Source organism: Rhineura floridana, chromosome 6 (assembly GCF_030035675.1).
Source record: "Rhineura floridana isolate rRhiFlo1 chromosome 6, rRhiFlo1.hap2, whole genome shotgun sequence".
NCBI lineage: Eukaryota > Metazoa > Chordata > Lepidosauria > Squamata > Rhineuridae > Rhineura > Rhineura floridana.
The window spans coordinates 78077259-78093065 of record NC_084485.1 but is presented as its reverse complement, the minus strand read 5'-3'; the positions used below and the strand labels follow the sequence as shown (position 1 = coordinate 78093065).

Sequence of the window (15807 nt, the reverse complement as noted above, 5' to 3'; positions counted from 1 at the left end):
CCAGAGGGACGGCAACCCTGGACTTAATCCTCAGTGGGGACTGGGACCTGGTGCAAGATGTAAGTGTTGTTGAACCGATTGGGAGCAGTGACCACAGTGCTATTAAATTAAACATACATGTAACTGGCCAATTGCCAAGAAAATCCAACACGGTCACATTTGACTTCAAAAGAGGAAACTTCACAAAAATGAGGGGATTGGTAAAAAGAAAGCTGAAAAACAAAGTCCAGAGGGTCACATCACTCGAAAATGCTTGGAAGTTGTTTAAAAACACTATATTAGAAGCTCAACTGGAGTGCATACCGCAGATCAGAAAAGGTACCGCCAGGGCCAAGAAGATGCCAGCATGGTTAACGAGCAAAGTCAAGGAAGCTCTTAGAGGCAAAAAGTCTTCCTTCAAAAAATGGAAGTCTTGTCCGAATGAAGAAAATAAAAAAGAACACAAACTCTGGCAAAAGAAATGCAAGAAGACAATAAGGGATGCTAAAAAAGAATTTGAGGAGCACATTGCTAAGAACATAAAAACCAACAACAAAAAATTCTATAAATACATTCAAAGCAGGAGACCATCTAGGGAGACAATTGGACCCTTGGATGATAAGGGAGTCAAAGGTGTACTAAAGAACGATAAGGAGATTGCAGAGAAGCTAAATGAATTCTTTGCATCTGTCTTCACAGTGGAAGATATAGGGCAGATCCCTGAACCTGAACTAACATTTGCAGGAAGGGATTCTGAGGAACTGAGACAAATAGTGGTAACAAGAGAGGAAGTTCTAAGCTTAATGGACAATATAAAAACTGACAAATCACTGGGCCCGGATGGCATCCACCCGAGAGTTCTCAAAGAACTCAAAGGTGAAATTGCTGATCTGCTAACTAAAATATGTAACGTCCCTTGGGTCCTCCTCCGTGCCTGAGGACTGGAAAGTGGCAAATGTAACGCCAATCTTCAAAAAGGGATCCAGAGGGGATCCCGGAAATTACAGGCCAGTTAGCTTAACTTCTGTCCCTGGAAAACTGGTAGAAAGTATGATTAAAGCTAGATTAACTAAGCACATAGAAGAACAAGCCTTGCTGAAGCAGAGCCAGCATGGCTTCTGCAAGGGAAAGTCCTGTCTCAGTAACCTATCAGAATTCTTTGAGAGTGTCAACAAGCATATAGATAGAGGTGATCCAGTGGACATAGTGTACTTAGACTTTCAAAAAGCGTTTGACAAGGTACCTCACCAAAGGCTTCTGAGGAAGCTTAGCAGTCATGGAATAAGAGGAGAGGTCCTCTTGTGGATAAGAAATTGGTTAAGAAGCAGAAAGCAGAGAGTAGGAATAAACGGACAGTTCTCCCAATGGAGGGCTGTAGAAAGTGGAGTCCCTCGAGGATCAGTATTGGGACCTGTACTTTTCAACTTGTTCATTAATGACCTAGAATTAGGAGTGAGCAGTGAAGTGGCCAAGTTTGCTGACGACACTAAATTGTTCAGGGTTGTTAAAACAAAAAGGGATTGCGAAGAGCTCCAAAAAGACCTCTCCAAACAGAGTGAATGGGCGGAAAAATGGCAAAAACAAGTGTAAAATTATGCATATTGGAGCAAAAAATCTGAATTTCACATATACGCTCATGGGGTCTGAACTGGCGGTGACCGACCAGGAGAGAGACCTCGGGGTTGTAGTGGACAGCACGATGAAAATGTCGACCCAGTGTGCGGCAGCTGTGAAAAAGGCAAATTCCATGCTAGCGATAATTAGGAAAGGTATTGAAAATAAAACAGCCGATATCATAATGCCGTTGTATAAATCTATGGTGCGGCCGCATTTGGAATACTGTGTACAGTTCTGGTCGCCTCATCTCAAAAAGCATATTATAGAGTTGGAAAAGGTTCAGAAGAGGGCAACCAGAATGATCAAGGGGATGGAGCGACTCCCTTACGAGGAAAGGTTGCAGCATTTGGGGCTTTTTAGTTTAGAGAAAAGGCGGGTCAGAGGAGACATGATAGAAGTGTATAAAATTATGCATGGCATTGAGAAAGTGGATAGACAAAAGTTCTTCTCCCTCTCTCATAATACTAGAACTCGTGGACATTCAAAGAAGCTGAATGTTGGAAGATTCAGGACAGACAAAAGGAAGTACTTCTTTACTCAGCGCATAGTTAAACTATGGAATTTGCTCCCACAAGATGCAGTAATGGCCACCAGCTTGGACGGCTTTAAAAGAAGATTAGACAAATTCATGGAGGACAGGGCTATCAATGGCTACTAGCCATGATGGCTGTGCTCTGCCACCCTAGTCAGAGGCAGCATGCTTCTGAAAACCAGTTGCCGGAAGCCTCAGGAGGGGAGAGTGTTCTTGCACTCGGGTCCTGCTTGCGGGCTTCCCCCAGGCACCTGGTTGGCCACTGTGAGAACAGGATGCTGGACTAGATGGGCCACTGGCCTGATCCAGCAGGCTCTTCTTATGTTCTTATGTTCTTAATAGAGGTCCGAAAAGCACAGGTTCTCTAGGCATAAAAGCCTAGGGGATATATGAACACAGATGTCATACCAAGGCCAGAAAGCCTGTTCACCCACCCAGCCGCTGGGAATTCAAAGATCAAATGGTCAAAGAATTAAAAGTACTTCTGGCTCCTACATGGAAAGTGGACTGCCTTCAAGTCAATTCTGACTTATGGCGACCCTATGAACAGGGTTTTCATGGTAAGAGGTATTCAGAGGGGGTTTACCATTGCCTTCCTCTGAGGCTGAGAGGCAGTGACTGGCCCAAGGTCACCCAGTCAACTTCATGGCTGTGTGGGGATGCCAACCCTGGTCTCCCAGGTCATAGTCCAACACTTTAACCACTACACCATGCTGGGTCTCCCGGCTCCTACATACAGCAGGAAATTACGTTGCCACTCCTGCCTTTTAGGACAAAATTTAAGGAATCGGAAACCACAACTATTAAGAGCTGTGGGTTGCATGAAACCTTCTCATGCATGGGAAAGAAACATTTTCTGATGCCCTTGCTCAGACAGAATGGCTTCTTGCAATAACCCTTTTCCTAAAAACAAAGAACAGCGTAGATCAAATAGTTAAAGTAGTGTACATTAAATAATGGTGCATGTGCAGGCAAACACATGTGCAGGTAGTCTGTAGTTGCCTGCCTCTGTGCAACGTGGGTTCATCCAGGTGACAGCAGGGAGGCTGGGATCAGGGTGATTAAGCCCTAATTCTAAGCAGCTTCCTGTTTTGGAATAAGCAGTTTAGGGTGATGAGATGAGGAAACATACCATGGCTGCCAAAGAAGACTAAATGGCAAGAGAAGAAAACTGATGAGAAACAGAGCAGGAGTGGGGAACCTCAGGCCCAGGGGCTGCATGTGGCCCTTCAGCCCTCTCTATCTGGTCATTGGGATTCTACAATCCTATACCCACTTACCTTGGGAATAAACCCTATTGAATTCGATGGAGTTTATTTCTGCATCGACATACCTATGGTTGTGCTATAGATGGTCCCCTCTGTTTTTGTATCTAACCATATCTAAACCTGCAGGTGGTCCAATTTTAGTGAAGGCCAACAGCCCTAAATTGAGACAACCTGGAACTAGTGTGGGTCATTTTAAAAAGGTAACAATATGGTCCCAATTCTATTTTAAAGTTTGCTTAATTACAGTGGTCTCACAACTGCAAAACAAATTCATATATAAACTTGACTGGGGCCGATTCACATTTTACCCCAGATCACGAGATCTTTGCATTTTAGGTGTGCTGGCTTAGAAATGTGTATTCTTTAGGCTCTCTCTTTTTCAGGGGCGGAGAACATTTCTCAGACCTAGGACCACATTCCTTTATGAACAACCTTCAGTGGTGGGTGAAACCAAAGGTAAAAGTGGGCAGAGTAACAAATCTGGTTCTTACCTTTGTACAATAGCATAGATTTCAGCTATGTAAAGTCAGAGGTTGCTCTACATACACTCACCCTTCTACCTGGATCCTGGCAAGCAAGAGGTATTGTCACAATTCAGGGACACATTCCATCCAGGCAAAAGCACAAGGAGGGTGTCAAACAGGACTGGAAAGGCAGTGTGGAGCCAGAGCCAATCAGAGGCAGATCCACCCCCCTGACTGGGGGTGATAAAGCAGGCAAGGTGGGGGCTGGCTGGGGGCAGGTTAGTGGGGCAGTGCCCCATTTGCCCTAATATGCCAGCCTCCCACTGAAAAGAGGATACCCATACTCTGGTTTGCAGATTGCAACAGGGGAGAACAGAGCACTCTCATCCCTAATTGGTACAGCAATGCATTACTGAACCTCTAATGTAAATAAAATATAAAAGTAGTGGTGCCAGTTGGGTAGGAGCAGCAGGCATATGACACACAGACACATCCCAATTCCAAGCCACATATGATTATTCTTCAGGGGCACCCGTATGTTTACTTACTATGCAGCATTTTTGAAATTAGACCTCTATTATATCCATTGCTGTCATTGGTCTTCCCCACCCACCAGAGGTGGTATTTAGGGTAGGCCTGCCCTACCTAGTAATTTGAAAGGGCGGGCCCAGTTTGCCTAGTTGCTATTAACTTTGGGTCTTAGTATTTAACCTTCAGATTATGTTAGGTTAACAGAAAACAATAGAAATATTTACAAAAACTTCACTTTCAGTTGATTTTCCTTTAAAATATATATATATATATATATATCACACACTACGTAGTCTATACTAAAATAGACTACAACAGGTTGTCTCAGCTCTTGGCCTAGGTGCTTAAAGCTGAATGATGGCCTGTGAGGAGCCACAATTTGACTGTGGCCTCCTATCATATTAGGGGCCTACTTTCTCTTTGAGTTAGATAGAATTCCACCCCTGCTACCCCTTACCTTGTGAAATCTGAAATGGCACCCTGGGATGCTGGTCCCTAGTGATATCACATGCACAACCCAACAGGTGTCATGAGAATCAATCAATCATATTATCGAATGCATTAGACATAGAAGCTTCCAGTATTTGGGGTGGGGGGTAATGGGTAGAAAGAGACAGATTAGTGAGGTATAACCAAGAACAGCCAGGTGGAGTCAGAAAGGATCTTCCTACCCACCACTTTGCTATTCTATAAAAAGAAGAGGAAGAAAGTACACTGCTAGCACCAATAGTACAAATCTATATCAGCCTGAACGTTTGTCCCCTAAACAGTTGATGCACAATATTGGGAGGAAACCTGGGGAGCTTCAGAAATGGAAAATCCAAGTATTAAAGCAGAGTTTGGATACAGAAGGAACTATTATATGAAAGCGGCTGTGCGGCTGCCTGCTAAACACAGCATGGGGAGAATGATTTGGCCTACGTCTGATTTCATTCCCATGGTAACTTCCTTAGTTATTACTTTGCCTCTTTATTTTTAACGCACTGATAACAGTTCTCACAGCATTTTCTAATTACCTTTCCTGCATTTCATCCAGCAAATGGCACAATCCATACTCTTTTGCAAGAAATAAAGGCATATAAAGAATTATCATAGAATCATAGAATAGTAGAACTGGAAGAGGCCTATATAACGATGTATTACAAAAGGCTTTCTACTTGTAAATATAGCAATAGTTACACAGAAAAAGCAAATTCTTCCAACTGTTTGCACATCCCCTGGGATGGTCACATAATGCTATTGCTTGGTGTTCTAGCAATAACAACAAAAAATCTATACACTTCACTGCAATCTTTTAAAATCATCACCATCATCTAGATTTCCAGCATCTATAGAGATGCTCTGATAAACACACAATGTAGCCCAGCTTTAGATCCAAAAAGAGTGTTTTTCTTTTAAAAACATCTAGCCATCGTAGCTGCAACAAGACACACGTAGATGGGATATTTTCTCTCTCTTTTTACCCTTCCCCCAAAATCACAAAAAACCCACCCCCAAAATAAACTTGGAAGGTGTCAGTTACACCTGTGACCAAAAGTATACAGTCACATTCAGAGACACTTTCATCAGAATCCAGCAGATTTCCAATAGACAGAGTCCACATCATCAGATCCTCTTTTCATCCCAGTAGGTCTGTCCAAAGATGTCCATGCATGACCAGAGGGCATAAAGTGTGTTCCTTTCGTTTTACGTATTGGATGAAACAAAACAAAATATTAAGAAAATTGTGTCTTTCTGAATGGTCTGAATGTTAGTTTTAGCACATCTGTTGTGCAGTTTTGTAACATTTAACTGTTAAAATATAAGGTGTGGTGTAGTTAAGGTGCTGAACTACGACCTGGGAAACCAGGGCTTGAATCCCCACATAGCCATGAAGCTCACTGGGTGACCTTGGGCCAGTCACTGCCTCTCAGCCTCATGAAAACCCTATTCATGGGGTCGCCATAAGTCGGAATCGACTTGAAGGCAGTACATTTACATTTACTCTTGAATGAGGTAGTAGAATAGATTGTACTGGTTTAGTCTACAAAGTGGTGGGTGCTATTTTGTAATGGGTTCACATATTTTGGTTTCCCCTGCAAATAAAAAGACTAGAACATGAGTTACAGGGATTCAAAAGCAGCCTGTTCCTTACTGTGCTTGTTTGCAGTTTGAAGCGAATTGTGAGGCTGTTGTTTTTAACACAGGAGTAGCAGAGTAGTAGCAAATTCAGAAATGCAAGGTCCCTTTATGATGGTCACAGCCATGCTTCCTCCCCTTCCCCTCCTTTTTTTTGCTGCTGGGTTGAGAATAAGATCCTTGTTAATGCCTTTGCCCACCATAACAGATGTTCCTAGGAGCCAATTAGCATGAAAGATGAATGTGTTAGCTTCTGAGAAAAGTCTTCTCAGTTGCTGGCTCACCTCCTTTCACTCTGATTGGCTCCAATCAGCAGGAAAGGACAAGGAAGCATGTTAGAAGACTCTTCTCAGTGGCTAACACTCCCCTTTCATGCTGATTGGCTCATAGGATGTTGGAAACATAGAGACTCTGCTGGGACCCTGCTCCTAAAAAAGTAAGGGAGCTAAGACCCCTGAGTCCCTGGACAACTATACCCCTGCACATATACCCCTGCACATATACCCCTGCACAGGAGAGCATTAAAACATTGAATCCACACCTATAATCTACCTTCTCAAAATTCTGGCTACATCATTCTCCTGCATGTATAGACTAGGTCAAACATTTATTTATTTCTTTTCTATCCCACCCTCCCAGAAGGAGCCCAGGGCAGCAAACAAAGGATAGAATACTAAAAAAATCTTAAAATATCTAAAACAAAACATCTTGAAAATATTTTAAGAATAAAACATCTTTAAAACAATTCCAAAACAGATGTAGACTGGGCTAATTTCTCTACTTAAAAGGCTTGTTGAAAGAGGAAGATCTTTGGTAGGTGCCAAAAAGATAACAGAGATGGCGCCTGTCTAATATTTAAAGGGAGGAGGAAATTCCAAAGGATAGGTGCCACTGCACTAAAGGTCTATTTCCTATGTTGTGTGGACCGGAACTCCTGATGAGATGGTATCTGCAGGAGGTCCTCACCTTCAGAGTGCACTGATCAACTAGGTATATAAGGGGGTAAGACGGCCTTTCAGATATCTTGAAAGATGAAGCAGCCCTTCAGAAAAACTATGTACAGAGAAAAATTATGACGGGCACATGTGATTGGTTGATGTAGAAACAATGGGTTAAGGAGTCAGGTCCAACAGCAACAGGCTTTACTTCACTTATAAAGTTGTAGACTTGAACAAGGAACACATCAGTGTTTAGCCCTGGAATCTCTTTTAATGCTAGGGCTCCATTTTGGAATATAACTACATGCACACTATCCTGCTCCCATTACTAAGCAAGCCTTTGCCCTCACAGATATCTGGGACTGGACTTCAAGACTGACTTGAACCTCAGGACTGTCCAGTTACTACACAAAACAACACACAGAGGCACTGCCAAGTTGAGGGTAATAGTGGATTGTAAGGCATGCCTCAAACTTTGAACTGTCAAATTGGCTAGACCAGTGGTTCCCCAACTATTTTTCCCTTGGATCTCTTGAAAATTGCCACTGGTCTTGGTGGACTCCTTAATTATTTTTCTGCCTGTATTAGCAATTGTAATACACTGTGCTAGATGTTGTATGATTTTAAATTATATTTTATTCCTTTTATTTCTTATACTGTCTTTTACTGTATTACAATTCACGTTCCAAAACATTCAGATTGTAATCTTATGAAATAAAATATAAGAAATCAAAGCAATAATAATACAATTAAAACCAATATTAATATTTAATGCAGACATGACGCAGAACCCCTGAATGAAGCTCATGGACCATTGGTGATCCACGGCTTGCAGTTTGGGAGCTCCTGGGCTAGACTACAATCCTATTTCCCACTGTATACACTTTCCTCTTTCCTTTTCCTCCTCCCACTCATCCATCTCTTCTAAAATGACTGTCAATTAAAAATCTGAATTATGTACACAAGATTGCACCCTCCACCTTTCAAAACATTTGTTAGATATAAACACAAATAAAGTTTGCTAATTTAACATGTCTAATAATGACATTCGCAGTTCCCAAAGCTCCTGTAGGACTACTGCAATATCATTCAATAGGCCACCCTAGGTGCTGCTTCAGAGGACATGGCAGCTGACTTGCTCAAGCAACTAACGGCCCGTGGAAGTAGTCTATTCATATGTGCATCAAAGGAGGAGGTGATGTTCACTGCTCCTCTTCCATAAACAGGAAACCAAAAGTCCCCTCTGATATTGTACCATCCCTTATGAGCAGGCCACTCATATTTATTTACAGTACATGAGCAAGCCTGGTGACCTAATGTCTGAATTGTTTCCAGCTGGGAGTTTGGCAATGAAAAGACATTTCAGTAAGAAAACATAAAACAGTTGAGCACTAGGACAAAATGCCCCCTCTCTTTTTGCAAAGTGATTATATTTTCTTCCCATATTCTGGCATTAATCAATTTCCTTTTACTTCCTCCAGGTGCTGGCGAATCAGGCAAGAGTACAATTGTCAAACAGATGAAGTGAGTACCGTCTTGAAGATCGGGGAGACTTCCGTACTTGGTGCTATCCCACACCAGCCCAGGGTAGTACATTCAGAAGCTGTTGCTGGCAACAGAAGTGAGCTGAGGCAAATAAAGTAAACAGATGATGAAAGGCTTAAAACACAAATAAAAATAGCACTTAGTTAAAGCAACCCAGGACAACAAGGAGCAACAGCTTGCTTCATAAACTGATCCTGAACAGGATAAGGAGGAAACACCATTTCAAAGAATCATAGAATCATACTATAGCACGGGGATGTCCTCTAGATGTTGATGGACTACAACCCTCATCATCCCTGATCATTGGCTATGCTGATTGGGATTAATTGGAGCTGTAGTCCAAAACATCTAGAGGGCAACATGTTCCCGGTCTCTGCTATAGCATATTCATTGACCAATCTAGATTAAGTTCCCTGCACATGGTTTAAAAAACTCCTGTAATATATGTGTGTGTTATGTGCCTTCAAGTCGATTACAACTTATGGAGACCCAATGAATCAGTGACATCCAACAGCATCTGTTGCAGCCTTTCCCAACCAGTGTGCCACCAGATGTTGTTGGACCACAACTCCCATCAGCCTCAGCCAGCATTGCCAATGGTCAGGAAAGATGGGAATTGTGGTCCAACAACATCTGGAGGCACACTGGTTGGGAAAGGCTGATCTGTTGTAAACCACCCTATTCAGATCTGTTGCTTCCTTTATGGAATCAAACCATCTCTTGTTTGGTCTTCCTCCACTCAGCCTTCCATCCATCCATGGTCGGTAAAATGAGTACCCGGCATATGCTGGGGGGTAAAGAAAGGCCAGGGAAGGAACTGGCAAACCCACCCCATACATATGGTCTGCCTAGTAAACGTCGCAAGACGTCACCCTAAGAGTCGGAAACGACTCGCACTACAAGTGCGGGGACACCTTTACCTTCACCTTTTCTTTTTCCCAGCATTATTGTCTTTTCTAGTGAATCATGTCTTCTCATGATGTGTCCAAAGTATGATAACCTCAGTTTCATCATTTTAGTTTCTAGTGATAGTTCTGGTTTAATTTGTTCTAACACCCAATTATTTGTCTTTTTCGTGGTCCATAGTATGCGCAAAGCTCTCCTCCAACACCACACTTCAAATGCATTGATTTTTCTCTTATCCTCTTTTTTCACTGTTCAACTTCCACATCTATACATAGAGATCGGGAATACCATGGTCTGAATGATCCTGAGTTTGGTGTTCAGTGACACATCTTTGGATTTGAGGACCTTTTCTAGTTCTCTCATAGCTGCCCTCCCTAATCCTAACCTTCTTTGAATTTCTTGACTATTGTCTTCATTTTGGTTAATGACTGTGCCAAGGTATTGATAATCCTTGATAAGTTCAATGTCTTCATTAGCAACTTTGAAGTTATATAAATCTTTTGTTGGCATTACTTTAGTCTTCTTGACGTTCAGCTGTAATCCTGCTTTTGTGCTTTCTTCTTTAACTTTCATCAACATTCATTTCAGATCATTACTGGTTTCTGCTAGTAGTATGGTATCATCTGCATATCTTAAATTATTGATATTTCTCCCTCAAATTTTCACACCTCCTTCATCTTGGTCCAAATCCACTTTCTGTATGATATGTTCTGCATACAGATTAAACAAATAGGGTGATAAAATACACCCCTGTCTCACACCCTTTCTGACTGGGAACCGATCGGTTTCTCCATATTCTGACCTTACAGTAGCCTCTTGGTCAGGGTATAGGTTGCGCATCAGGACAATCAGATGCTGTGGCACCCCATTTATTTTAAAGCATTCCATAGTTTTTCATGATCTACACAATCAAAGGGTTTGCTGTAATCTATAAAGCACAGGGTGATTTTCTTCTGAAATTCCTTGGTCTGTTCCATTATCCAATGTATGTTTGCAATGTGATCTCTGGTACCTCTTCCCTTTCTAAAACCAGCTTGGACATCTGGCATTTCTCACTCCATAAACGGTAAGAGCATTTGTAGTAGAATCTTGAGCATTATTTTAGTTGCATGGGATATTAAGATGATAGTTTGATAATTACTGCATTCTCTGGAATCCCCTTGCTTTGGAATTGGGATGTATATTGAATGTTTCCAGTCTGTGGGCCATTTTTCATTTCCCATATTTGTTGACAAATTTTTGTCAAAATTTGGACAGATTCTGTTTCAGTAACTTGTAGCAACTCTATTGGTATGCCATCTGTTCCTGGTGATTTGTTTCTTCCAAGTATTTTAAGAGCAGCTTCCACCTCACATTCTAAAATTTCTGGTTCTTCATCATATGGTTCCTCCGTGAATGTATCTGTCATGCTTGCATCTCTTTTATATAATTCTTCAGTGTATTGCTTCCATCTTCCTTTTATATTATCTCGCAGTCAGTATGTTCTCCTGTTGATTATTCAACATCCCTACCCTTGGTTTAAATTTCCCTTTAATTTCTCCAATCTTTTCAAATAGGGCTCTTGTCCTACCTTTTTTATGATGTTCTATTTCTATACAATAACTATTGAAATCGTTCTCTTTGTCCCTACGTACTAGTTGCTGTATTATTGCATTTAGGGTTCTAACCGTGTTTCTATCTCCTTTTGCTTTTGTTTTCCTTCTATCTTTAACCATTTTAAGAGTTTCATCAGCCTCTACCTTGTTGAGGTTCTTCTCTCTTTTTAATTAGAGGTATTGTCTTTCTGCATTCTTCCCTGACAAGTCTCTGACTTCAATCAATAGTTCTTCTATCAACTAAGTTTAAAGCCTCAAATCTGTTCCTTTTTTGATCTTTATATTCTTCTGGGATGTTATTTAAATTGTCTTTTGGAATTATTGCTTTGTTCTTTAGCTTTACTCTGATCTTCTATATGACCAGTTCATGATCTGTACCGCAGTCTGTCTTAGTCTTGTTTTCACAGAAAGTATGGAACTTCTCCATCTTCTGCTACCAATTGTATAATCAATTTGATTCCTATATTGACCATTTGGTGATGTCCATGTGTACAGTCGTCTTTTTGTTTGCTCAAAAAATATGTTTGCAAGAAACAAATTATTGGCTTCACAGAATTGAATAAGTCTTTCTCCTGCTTCATTTCTATCTCCTAAGCCCCATTTTCTCACAATTTCTAGTTCTTCTCTCTCTTTTTGCATTCCAGTTCCCCATGATTATCAGAACATCCTGTTTTGGTGTGTGATCAATTTCTTCCTGTACTTCTGCATAAAATCTCTCCAATTCCTCTTCTTCTGTGTTTGCCGTTGGAGCATAGACTTGAATGATGGTTATGTTGATAGGTTTCCCATTAAATCTCATTGATATCACTCGCTCAGACCTTGTGTTATAGCTCCTAATTGCGTTTGCTACATCATTTCTCACTATCAGAGCAACCCCATTTCTTCTTAATTTGTCATTTCCTGCATAAAATATTTTGTAGTTGCCTGACTGAAAATGTTCCATTCCTGTCCATTTTAATTCACTCATGGCAAGTATTGTAATGCTTATGCATTCCATTTCTTACTTGACAATTTCTAACTTTCTCTGGTTCATGCTTCTCACATTCCCTGTTCCTATTGTGTACATCGTACAACTCTGGATCCTCCTTTTGCATCTGTGTGCATCAGCCTCCGGACTTCTATATGGCTTTGACCCAGTTGCATCATTAGTCACAGTGCTGCTTCTACTTGTCCATTGTTCTTCCCCAGTAGCTCGCTGAGTGCCATCTGACCTGGAGGGTCTCATCTTCCAGCACTATCTCGTGTTGCATTTTGGATAGTCTATTCACAGCATTTTCATGGTAAAACGTATTCAGAGGTGGTTTACCACTGCCTTCCTCTGAGTCTGGGTGCATCTTAGTCTGGTGTCTCAGCTTTGACCATTCCACCTTGGGTGACCCTGCTAGGAGTCTAGCTTCTTGGTCTAAATTCCTGTCAGCATAGCTCCCAGGATGACAATTTTCTAAGCCCTGTGAAATGTATATGGAAGCGAAATGACCAATGAACAACAAAAATGAATGCAGTTCTATTTCATTTCCTTTACCATCATCCTTCCTGGGATGCATATATCTTTTGGGGAAATAAATTGGATTTAACCGCAGAGTGCACAAACCATACTGGAAGAGAAGAGAAACCTTCATTATAGCAGTAACCAATGGTGAAATATAACTGCAAAACACCTCCCCCCGACACCCCCCTAATATAAAAAGAGACTTGCAAATCTGATATTTTGATTTGTCATAAATTCAGAGTGCAGCAGCAGTCATTCAGTGGGAAGCAAGCTAATTATATATGAGACAACCTGGCAAAACAGTAATTTCTCTACACTAGCACTAGATTGTATCTAGACTTACAGCCTTCACATTCATGTAACATATGAAAAATAAATAAAAGGTCTATCAGTGGTGGGATGGCCAGTATTTATTTTTTGCCACATGATTAATAGGGGCGGTTTACTTCTATTGGAAAATGACAAAATTGCTGCACTTACGAGCACAAATCTGCCTTCTAACCTAGACATGGTCATTTCAGTGATAAGGTTTGGGGCAGATGTTACCCTCACTTCCATAATACCTTGGACTATGGCCCTTTTTTCTTTCTTCCACCAAAGCAAATAGATGCACTTTATTAGGTACCTATATAAAATTGGTACAGCTACAAAAGAAAATCCATAGTGGTATTTCACCTTCAGAGACTGTTTTTTCCTTCTTACCCAGGATTATCCATCAAGATGGTTACACGGAAGAAGAATGTATGGAGTTTAAAGCAGTCATATATTGACAACATACTACAATCTATCTTGGCCATCATCAGAGCTATGTCCACTTTGGGGATAGATTATGGCAATTCAAGCAGAGCGGTCAGTACTACCATACCTGACAACAGCAGAATGTTCTCCTTTAGCAAAGGAGGATCTTTGGGAAAGGAGAGGGGAATTGTTGTATGCTGATCAGGCTGTGCACACTGTAGTTGAGTTGTTGAGATAAAGAGAGACTTGCAATTAAAAGCTTCTTTATTTGTGATCAAGGTGTGTGTGTGTGTGTGTGTGTGTGTGTGTACACACACACTTATAGTATATATCTATATTTCTATGGGATGCTTTGAAGAAAAAAATAGATAGGAAAGGAAGGATGGAATATCCCAGCACCAGAACAGTAAGGGGTCGTGCAGCTGTGATCTCAGTGCAGTGCTGCACTTCCCTAGTTTATAATGTGTCAGAGAGAGAAAGAGAGAGGGGGGGGGGGAGGTCGAGTTTTATGCTACTGCAAGCTGATGCCACCTGGTGGTTAAGGAAAACCTTTCAAGAGCATTATTTGTTTCCTATCCATGGAATCACAGGAGCTCATTCATAGAAGGGCTATAGCTCTGTGGTAAAGTATGTGCTTTGCATGCAGAATGTTCCAGGTTTAACTCCCAGCATCCCCAGGAAGGGTTGGGAAAGACTCACTGTCTGAAACGCTGGAGAGGCACAGCCAGTCAGTGTAGCTAGATGAACCACTGGTCTGTCTCTGTGTAAGGCAGCTTCCTACATTTCAGGATTCTGGTACTAGGAAAGACCTCAAGTGGCACTTAGGTTGTGCCTACCATTACATTTCTCTTACTCCTATGTGACACAATGGACAGTTGGAATCAAAGTATGCATTTTAAAAGATACAACACAGTGTTGGCAAAAGTGTGTTGGGACACCCCCAAGATGCAAGATGTTCTTGCAAAGATAGAGTGTTGGAGAAGACCATCACATAGATTGTGCTGAGATGGCAGCACACAAATATGCATCCATTTGAGCAGTAACATGGAAAACCATTCTAATCCAGCTTTTTTGCTCTGGCAGGATTCTCTATATTTTGCAGTTTAAACCATTGAACAGATGCTTGCTTCATCTTCTCATCATACTCCACATGAAGAGATTCCACAACTTAGTGGAGAAACTTCTCCGCAACCATAGATGTTTTCTTGTGTCCAGCCCAAAGTGATTTGCTGCAGATTGGCCATGACTTCCTTCCCTTTCCTCAGTGCCCCTGGTAAACTTCCTTTTTCATGCATTGTTATCTTCTAGTTTGATGCATGCCCTGTAAAGACCTCCAGAGCTTGGAAAAGTTACTTTTTTGAACTACAAGTCCCACCAGTCCAATCAGTGGCCATGCTGGCTGATGGGAGTTGTAGTTCAAAAAAGTAACTTTTCCAAGCTGTGAAGACCTCTCTCTGTAAGTCAGAAAGCAGGAAAATGTGAATTTCCCAATTTGGGTGGGTGTGGAAAAACCAATTATGGGGATCCAAGCTCCAAACACAGATAAGATTCAGCCCTTGAATCTGACATTCAGCTGTACCCGTCACCAAGGAAACATGGTCTCCTTACAAGCTCTGTCTTTTTACAGGACGATGGGCGACAGCTTTTCAACTTGGCTGACTCCATTGAAGAGGGAACCATGCCTCCAGAACAAGTGGAGTGTATAAAAAAACTCTGGAAAGATGCAGGTGTTCAGGCCTGCTTTGAGTGAGCAGCTGAATACCAGCTCAATGACTCTGCTGCATAGTAAGTTGGTCCCTATGGAAGAGCATCATATTGGGGTGGGGAGAGGCAATATTGCCAGCTGAAGGGGGTGAGATATGAGAGAGAGAGAGAGAGAGAGAGAGAGAGAGAGAGAGAGAGAGCACACATGTATTTGTATACACTTCAGCCTTAGTCAACCTGGTGGCCTCCAGATTTTTTTTACTACAACTCTCATCAGCCCCAGTTGTAATCCAAAACATCTGTAATAAGAACTTGTCCTGTCAGGCTTCTGCATCTTTTGAAGTATAAATCTCTGGAGACCATTTCCTTCCTTGTGCCTTACT

The 15807-nt window shown here is 41.6% G+C and overlaps 1 pseudogene; it reads left to right on the top strand.

Annotated features, from left to right (window-relative positions):
* The window catches only part of LOC133387558 (guanine nucleotide-binding protein G(t) subunit alpha-2-like), a 41351-nt pseudogene that overhangs the window by 14283 nt on the left and 11261 nt on the right, over positions 1-15807 (top strand).